Raw genomic sequence first — 8,805 nt, 5'->3', positions numbered from 1 at the left:
GAAAGAGAAGGTAGAGGAGATACTGGATGGGATAAAAATTGACAAAGAGGAGGTACTAGAAAGGCTGGCTGTACTTAAAGTTGATGAGTCATCAGGACCGGATGGGATGCATCCTAGGATGGTGAGGGAGGTAAAGGAAGAAATCATTGAGGCACTGGCCATAATCTTCCAATCCTCCTTGGATACGGGGGTGGTGCCAGAGGACGGGAGAATTGCAAATGTTACACTCTTGTTCATAAAAGGGTGTAAGGATACACCCAGCAACTACAGTAGTGGGGAAGCTTTCAGAAACAATAATCAGGGACAAAATTAACAGTCACTTGGACAAGAGTGGATTAATTAAGGAAAGCCAGCACGGATTTGTTAAAGGCAAATCGTGTTTAACCACTTGATCGCGTTTTTTGATGAGGTAACAGAGAGGGTTGATGAGGGCAATGCAGTTGACGTGGTGTACATGGATTTCCAAAAGGCGTTCGACAAAGTGCCACATAATAGGCTTGCCAGCAAAGTTGAAGCCCATGGAATAAAAGGGACAGTGGCAGCATGGATACAGAATTGGTTAAGTGACAGGAAACAGAGAGTAGTGGTGAATGATTGTTTTTCGGACTGGAGGAAGGTATAGTGTGGTGTTCCCCAGTGGTCGGTTCTAGGACCACTGCTTTTCTTGATATATATTAATGACTTGGACGTGGGTGTACAGGGCATAATTTCAAAATTTTCAGATGAAACAAAACTTGGAAGTACAGTGAACAGTGAGGAGGATCGTGATAGACTTCAAGAGGACATAGACAGGTTGGTGGAATGGGCGGACACGTGGTGGATGAAATTTAATGCAGAAAAGTGCGAAGTGATACATTTTGGTAGAAAGAATGAGGAGAAGAAATATAAACTAAAGGGTACAATCCTAAAGGGGGTGCATGAACAGAGAAACCTAGGAGTATATGTGCACAAATCGGTGAAGGTGGCAGGGCAGATTGAAAAAGCAGTTAAAAATGCTTACGGGATCCTGGGCTTCATGAATAGAGGTATAGAGAACAAAAGCGTGGAAATTATGATGAACCTGTATAAAACATTGGTTCGGCCTTAACTGGAGTATTGTGTCCAATTCTGGGCACTGCACTTTAGGAAGGATGTGAAGGCCTTAAAGAGGGCGCAGAAAAGATTTACGAAAATGATTCCAGGGATGAGGGACTTTAGTTACATGGATAGACTGGAGAAGCTGGGGTTGTTCTCCTTAGAGCAGAGAAGGTTGAGAGGAGATTTGATAGAGGTGTTCAAAATCATGAGGGGTCTGGACAGAGTAGATAGAGGGAAACTGTTCCCATTGGCAGAAGGGTCGAGAACCAGAGGACACAGATTGAAGGTGATTGGCAAAAGTTAACATGCAGGTACAGTAAGCAATTAGGAAAGCAAATGATATGTTGGCCTTTATTACAAGAGGATTTGAGTATAAGAGTAAAGACGTCTTACTGCAATTATATAGGGCCCTGGTGAGACCACACCTGGAGTATTGTGTACAGTTTTGGTCTCCTTACCTAAGGAAGGATATACTTGCCATAGAGGGAGTGCAACGAAGGTTCACCAGACTGGTTCCTGGGATGGGGGGGATTGTCCTATGAGAACAGATTGAGTAGACTAGGCCTATATTCTCTAGAATTTAGAAGAATGAGACGTGATCTCATTGAAACATACAAAATTCTTACAGGGCTTGACAGGGTAGATGCAGGGAGGATGTTTCCCCTGGCTGGGGAGTCTAGAACCAGGGGTCACAGTCTCAGAATAAGGGGTCAGCCATTTAGGACTGAGATGAGGAGAAATTTCTTCACTCAGAGGGTGGTGAATCTTTGGAATTCTCTACCCCAGAGGGCTGTGGAGGCTCAGTCATTGAGTATATTCAAGACAGAGATCGATAGACTTTTGAATATTAAGGGAATCAAGGGATATGGGGATAGTGCGGGAAAGTGGAGTTGAGGCAGAAGATCAGCCATGATCTCATTGAATGGCGGGGCAGGCTCGAAGGGCCAAATGGCCGACTCCTGCTCCTATTTCTTATGTTCTTATGTTCTTAACCAAAGGCGACATGAGGAAATACTTTTTTACTCAGCGAGTGGTTCGGATCTGAAATGCAAAGCCTGAAAAGATGGTGGAGGCAGATTCCATCACAGCTTTCAAAGGGATAAGTACCTGAAGGAAAATAATTTGTAGGGCTACGGGGAAAGGGCGGGGGAGTGGGACTAGCTGAAGTGCTCTTGCAGAGAGCCGGCACGGGCTCGACGGGCCGAATGGCCTCCTGTGCGGTAATCATTCTATGATTCTATGATAGGCTTAAAGAGCTGGGTCTATTTACTTCAGAGCAGCGTAGACTTAGAGTCGACCTGATAGAGGTCTCTAAAATAATGGAAGGGCTGGATTGCGTGCCTATTGATAGTTTATTTCACAGAATCACAGAATCACAGAAACCCCACAGTGCAGATAGAGGCCATTTCGGCCCATCGAGCCTGCACTGACACATATCCCACCTGATCCCTGTAACCCCACGTATTTAATCCCCCCTAACACTAAGGGTCAATTTATCATAGCCAATTATCCTAACCCACACATCTTTGGACTGTGGGAGGAAACCGGAGCACCCGGAGAAAACCCACGCAAACACGGGGAGAATGTGCAAACTCCACACAGACAGTCGCCCGAGGCCGGATTCGAACCCAGGTCCCTGGCGCTGTGAAGCAACAGTGCTAACCACTATGCCACCGTGCTGCCCAGTTTGACAGATTGGGGAGGACCAGGGGAAAGGCATTTAACCTACACAAGAATAGGAATAGACTGGATGTTGGGCGGTTCCTCTTTTCCCAGAGAGTGGTGAGCCTCTGGAATACATTGCCGGGTTGTGCTGACTCATAGAACGTAGAAACATAGAAACATAGGAGCAGGAGTCGGCCATTCGGCCCTTCGAGCCTGCTCCACCATTCAATATGATCATGGCTGATCCTTTATCTCAATACCATATTCCCGCTCTCTCCCCATACCCCTTGATGCCTTTTGTGTCCAGAAATCTATCTATCTCCTTCTTAAATATATTCAGTGACTTGGCCTCCACAGCCTTCTGTGGTAGAGAATTCCACAGGTTCACCACCCTCTGAGTGAAGACATTTCTCCTCATCTCAGTCCCTGTATGCCGTCAAGAGACAGCTGGACCGGTTCTTGACTGGAGCAGAGATCGGGTGATATAGAAGTTAAATGGATTAACAGTTAACGTTTGCGTGGTCCACGCTTCCCATGGACTGGTTTTGATCACCTGAGGGGCTCGGAGAGGAATTTTCCAGATTTTTTTTCCCTTATTGGACCTGGGTTTTTCCCCTTGTTTTTTTATTTGCCTCTCTCAGGGAATTCCATGGTTGTGGGGGAGCGGAGGGGCGTGCGGGGGTTGGAAGTGTCCAGTCATGATGCTCCTGGCACCTTGGGTGTGGGGCAGGCTTGATGGAGCAGCTGGTCTTGTCCTGCCCCTCAGTTCCATGTGTTCTTTGGTTGGGCTCCGAACTTTCGTTTTTGCCTTTGTCTGTGCCATTGTTCTCCACTACCCGCCAATCAAACCAGTCAAACGAGTCTGATCTCTCTCTGCTATGATGAGCCGCACATCCTGAATTTCTGACAGAAGGTCATCGACCTGAAACGTTAGCTCTGTTTCCCTCTCCACACAGATGCTGCCTGACCTGCTGAGCATCTCCAGCATTTTCTGTTTTTATTTCAAATTTCCAGCATCCGCAGTATTTTGCATTTGTCCTGAATGAGCTTTTGGATTTGTAATGGAACAGCTTTTTTATATCTCAGAAAAGTGTTAGTGGGATTTGGATTTCGAATCTGACCACATCAGGAACTGTTATAAGCAAACTGAACCACTCAGCATTGTTTAAAGTTGAATTATTCCACTCTTCAGCCTGAAACTTACAACATTGAATTGGAATAAGTTTGGTACCAGGATGTGAACTGCGTTTTTTTTTCTTTTAAACTTCTAATGTGTCGGATTTAAAACAGCAACTAAAATCAGACACAAATAATTCATTTTTTTATCACAGTTGCCCTGCTCTGTCCTGCTAAGGGAGAGGAAGGGGGTTAATGAGTTTATGACACAAGCTACAGCAAGTCCTGACGCAATCCCCCACCATCAACATCCTGGGGGTCACCATTAACCAGAAACTTAACTGGACCAGCCACATAAATACTGTGGCAACAACAGCAGGTCAGAGGCTGGGTATTCTGCGGCAGGTGTCTCACCTCCTGACTCCCCAAAGCCTTTCCACCATCTACAAGGCACAAGTAAGGAGTGTGATGGAATACTCTCCATTGCCTGGATGAGTGCAGCTCCAACAACACTCAAGAAGCTCGACATCATCCAGGACAAAGCAGCCCGCTTGATTGGCTCCCCATCCACCACCTTAAACATTCACTCCCTCCACCACCGGCGTACCGTGGCTGCAGTGTGTACCATCTACAAGATGCACTGCAGCAACTCACCAAGGTTTCTTCGGCAGCACCTCCCAAACCTCTTCCACCTAGAAGGACAAGGGCAGCAGACGCATGGGAACACCACCATCCCCAAGTTCCCCTCCAAGTTACACACCATCCCGACTTAGAAGTACATCGCTGATCCTTCATCGTCGCTGGGTCAAAATCCTGGAACTCCCTCCCTAACAGCACTGTGGGAGTACCTTCACCACACGGACTGCAGCGGTTCAAGAAGGCGGCTCACCACCACCTGCTCAAGGGCAATTAGGGATGGGCAATAAATGCTGGCCTTGCCAGCGACGCCCACATCCCATGAACAAATTTAAACATTTTTTTAAATCGCTTCCTTAACAAGGGCGAAGGAACCAGGTACAGTCCCTAAGGGCCTTACATCACTAAACTAAACCCAATCTCATCTGTGTCTCTCCTGGAAGAAGAGTACAAGATCAACACCGAAAGTGCCCATCTAATGACAAACAAGCTTCAGAAAAACAAATTTTAAGCACCTGTACTGCCGATAAAACCATTTAGTACTTATTCTAAGCTCAGCTATACAAGAACATATTGGCCCAGATTTTGCTGGTGTGGGGTATCTCGCAGCGTGCCCATTAGTTAGACTTTTTCCCTCACCCTGCAGCTCCAATATTTTTTGCCCTGTAAGTTGCTGGACGTGTGAGCTGATAACGAGGGCAACGGGGCATCTGGGACCTTGGTGAACGATGGGACCAACAGTCTTTCTCCTTAACCAATGAGATTTAAAGATTGAGAAAGAGACAGCGGAACGACGGAGAAGGAAATAGGGGAAATTAGAGTCAAATTAGATACAGAAAGAGAAATAAAGAAAGAAAAATTGGATTAAGTGAGAAAAAGAAACAGAAAGGAAAAGTAAGGAAAAAAATGTAAAATTAAAAATTTGTACTTTTTAAAATCTCTAACCATTTACCACCTGCAGGACTGAGGCTCCACAGTTTAAATTGTCCCTTTATGGGCCGGAGAGGTTGAGTGGCATTGAGTGAATCTTGTTATTAAAAAGGTAATTACGTTGTTAAGTTCCAGCCCTAACTTTCTGCGGTGAGTTTAATGGGCAATTAATGCACAAATGCAGCAGTTTCTTGAAACTGACGGGGAGGTTGACAGCGAGCTGCCGTTTCTGCGAGGTTAACGGAGGAGGAGCGGCACAAATCGTCCAGCAACTTGTGGTGATTCACATTTGACGGAGTAGCTCGTCCTCGCCACCAGTTGCTGGGCGATTTACACATTAAGAACAGCGAGCACCGTTAAATTCCTCGTTATCTTGGCAGCAAATTCTGGGCCATAGGTTGAAGTTGCAGCCAAAAACAAGAAAACCTCTTCTGATCCCCATCGCTCGCAAAACAGCCCCCTCTTCAGTCCACTAGAGAACTAGCAACATCCAAGAGATATCAAATTTATCACTTGGTCTCCAACAACACGCAAATCATCCTGCAACTGAGAGGACTTACAAGGGTCTCCCTGCAAACTTGCCGGTGTTATCAGAGACCTCATCCCTCAAAGAAAAGGGTAAATGCAGAACTCAACTATGCACATAGAAACACTATTATCAGATGGGTATGTTGACCTGACTTCACCTTGTCAGCTGTGGCTCAGTACAGTAGCACTCTCACCTCTGAATCAGCAGGTTGTGGGTTCAAGTAGCACTCTCAGCGACTTAAGCACAAAATCTAGGCTGATGCTCCAGTGCAGTACTGAGGGAGTGCAGTGCTGTCTTTTGGATGAGATGTTAAACTGAGGACCCCTTCTGCTCTCTCCGGTGGATGTAAAAGATCCTACGGCTCTATTTCAAAGTAGAGGAGTTATCCCTGGTGTCCTGGCCAATACTGAAACAGATTATCACATTGCTGTTTGGGGGAGCTTGCTGTGCGAAAATTGGCTGCTGCGTTTCCCACAACAGTGATTGCATTTCAAAAGTACTTCATTGGCTGTGAAGCGCTTTGGGACGTCCTGAGGTTGTAAAAGGCGCTATAGAAATGCAAGTGTTTCTTTTCTTTCTATTCAGCTGTCAGTACCTGATGGATGACCAGTGGGATCCTCCTTGGCTGTCAAAGCCATTGATGTGGTCAGTGTAACAGCATGCAATGTATTTGCTCACTGAACCATCAGCGGAGGTTTAGCAGTTGGCACCTTTAACCAAGATCCTTTGATGTTAAATTTAAAAGCACACAGAATGGAGAGCATGCAAGTGACTGATGCTGATTGGTATTTCTTTCAACATGGTAATAGCAGTTTCTTCTCCAACAGCTGTCAGTGGAGTCTTCTGAGGTATCCAAGTGTTGGTGGGCTGTTCAATTATTTGGGCTTATGTTTCCCTGTCCTCACCAACCAACACACACACACATTTTCAGCAAGGATAACTGCATAGCAATTACAACAGAAAATTCTGGCCAATTCCCCCCTCACTCGACGCAGTGCCGGGGGTCGTACGGAGGCTAATTGTACAGCCAACACCGAGCTAAATCGACACAGACCAGTGTCTGTGGTATCATCTTGTTCAGTGCTACATCACACACATTTACCCATCGAGCTATTTGAACAAAGGCACCTTTAGCCCAGGCTCGGTGTCCCTTGCATGCTCATTTTGAAGTGTACAGAATAGAGCTGGGAGCACCTGGCTGCTGCTACTGCCAAAGCAAAGTAATGCAGAATGAGCAATCCTTATATACGGAGACTTTGTAGCCTCCAAATCAAACCTTGTTCCAAGGGGTCTGTCTGAGGCATACTTTTTTATAAATGCTGTGCTCATTAACGTGAGGGATGTTGGTGCTGAAATGGGAACAGAACTCTTCTGGGGAAACTTCCAAATGGGAAGCAGCCAAGCTGGCCTAGAGTGATCTGCCCTCTACAAGGGGGACCAGGGAAACATAAGAAATAGGAGCAGGAATAGGCCACTTGGGCCCTTGCGCCTGCTCCGCCATTCAATGAGATCATGGCTGATCGTGGGCTTAAATCCACTTCCCTGCCCGCTCCCCATAACCCTTCACTCCCTTACCTTGCAAAAATCTGTCCATCTCCACCTTAAATGTATTTAATGACCCAGCCTCCACGGCTCTCTGGGGCAGAGAATTCCACAGATTTACGACCCTCTAAGAATTTCCTCATCTCAGTTCTAAAAGGGCGACCCTTTATTCTCAGACTATGCCAGAGTTCTAGATTTACCGAGGGGAAACATCCTCTGCATCTACCTTATCGAGCCCCCTCACTATCTTACATGTTTCAATATCACCTCTCATTCTTCTAAATTCCAATGAGTAACTGGGCGAGCCTTTTCCCAAACTCCCTTTTTCATGACACAATGCAGCATTGCCCAGGTTGGATTGACCCATTTTACGGATTGTTAAGGTTCTGCTGCTGGTTCTCAAAGAACTGCTATGCCTCATCGCTCCCAAAGGGAACCCAAGAATTCCTGGGCAGCAGTTTACATTCACACATGAGCATCACCAGCAGACAGAAAATGGCTGTCATACAGAATGGCAGTCACTTGCTCCACAAGCTTCCCTGTGCCGTTGTGTGGTCAAGTGCTATGCATAAATGGAAGTGTAGCTTTGCTTATAGAAGCCCAAAAGAGCTCACTCAGAACCCGTGGAATCTCCCTATACAAAGGGTTTAGTGAGCATATGGGCCTATATTCTCTGGAGTTTAGAAGGAGGTGATCTCATTGAAACATATAAGATTCTTAAGAGTGCTTGATAGTATAGATGCTGAGAGGCTGTTTTCCCTGGCTGGAGAATCTAGAACTAAGTGGTTGCACAATAAAGGGGTCGGCCATTTAGGACTGAGATGAGGAGAAATATCTTCACCCAGAGGGTGGTGAATCTTTGGCATTCTCTACCCCAGAGGGCTGTGGATGCTCAGTTGCTGAGTATATTAAAGACCAAGATAGATTTTTGGGTACAGGAAACTCTTTTTTATCCAGCACCAACGGGACCGGCGTGGTGCCGGTTTATCAAAAAGTCCGGATTAGAGGTATAGTAAAAGGTACAAGAGCTCCGTACACAGCAACAAATCTAGGCTTCCCTGTTGCTTAGCAACAGGTGCAGGAACCCCGGTTACACAGCCACAGATGCAGGAATAGCCACTAATATGAAGTAAAACTTACCTGAACCTACTCCTGAATTTTGCCGGTTAACAGAGATTTCCGGTTATTTAGGTGCCGGTAAATCGGGAGTTTCCTGTACTAAGGGAATCAAGAGATATTGGGATAGGGCAAGATTGTGGAGTTGAGGTAGAAAATCAGCTATGATCTTATTGAATGGCCGGAGCAGGCTC

Source organism: Somniosus microcephalus, chromosome 29, assembly GCF_052327205.1.
Source record: "Somniosus microcephalus isolate GS21.2 chromosome 29, FLI_Smic_1.0, whole genome shotgun sequence".
Taxonomy (NCBI): domain Eukaryota; kingdom Metazoa; phylum Chordata; class Chondrichthyes; order Squaliformes; family Somniosidae; genus Somniosus; species Somniosus microcephalus.
This window is presented reverse-complemented; position numbering follows the sequence as displayed.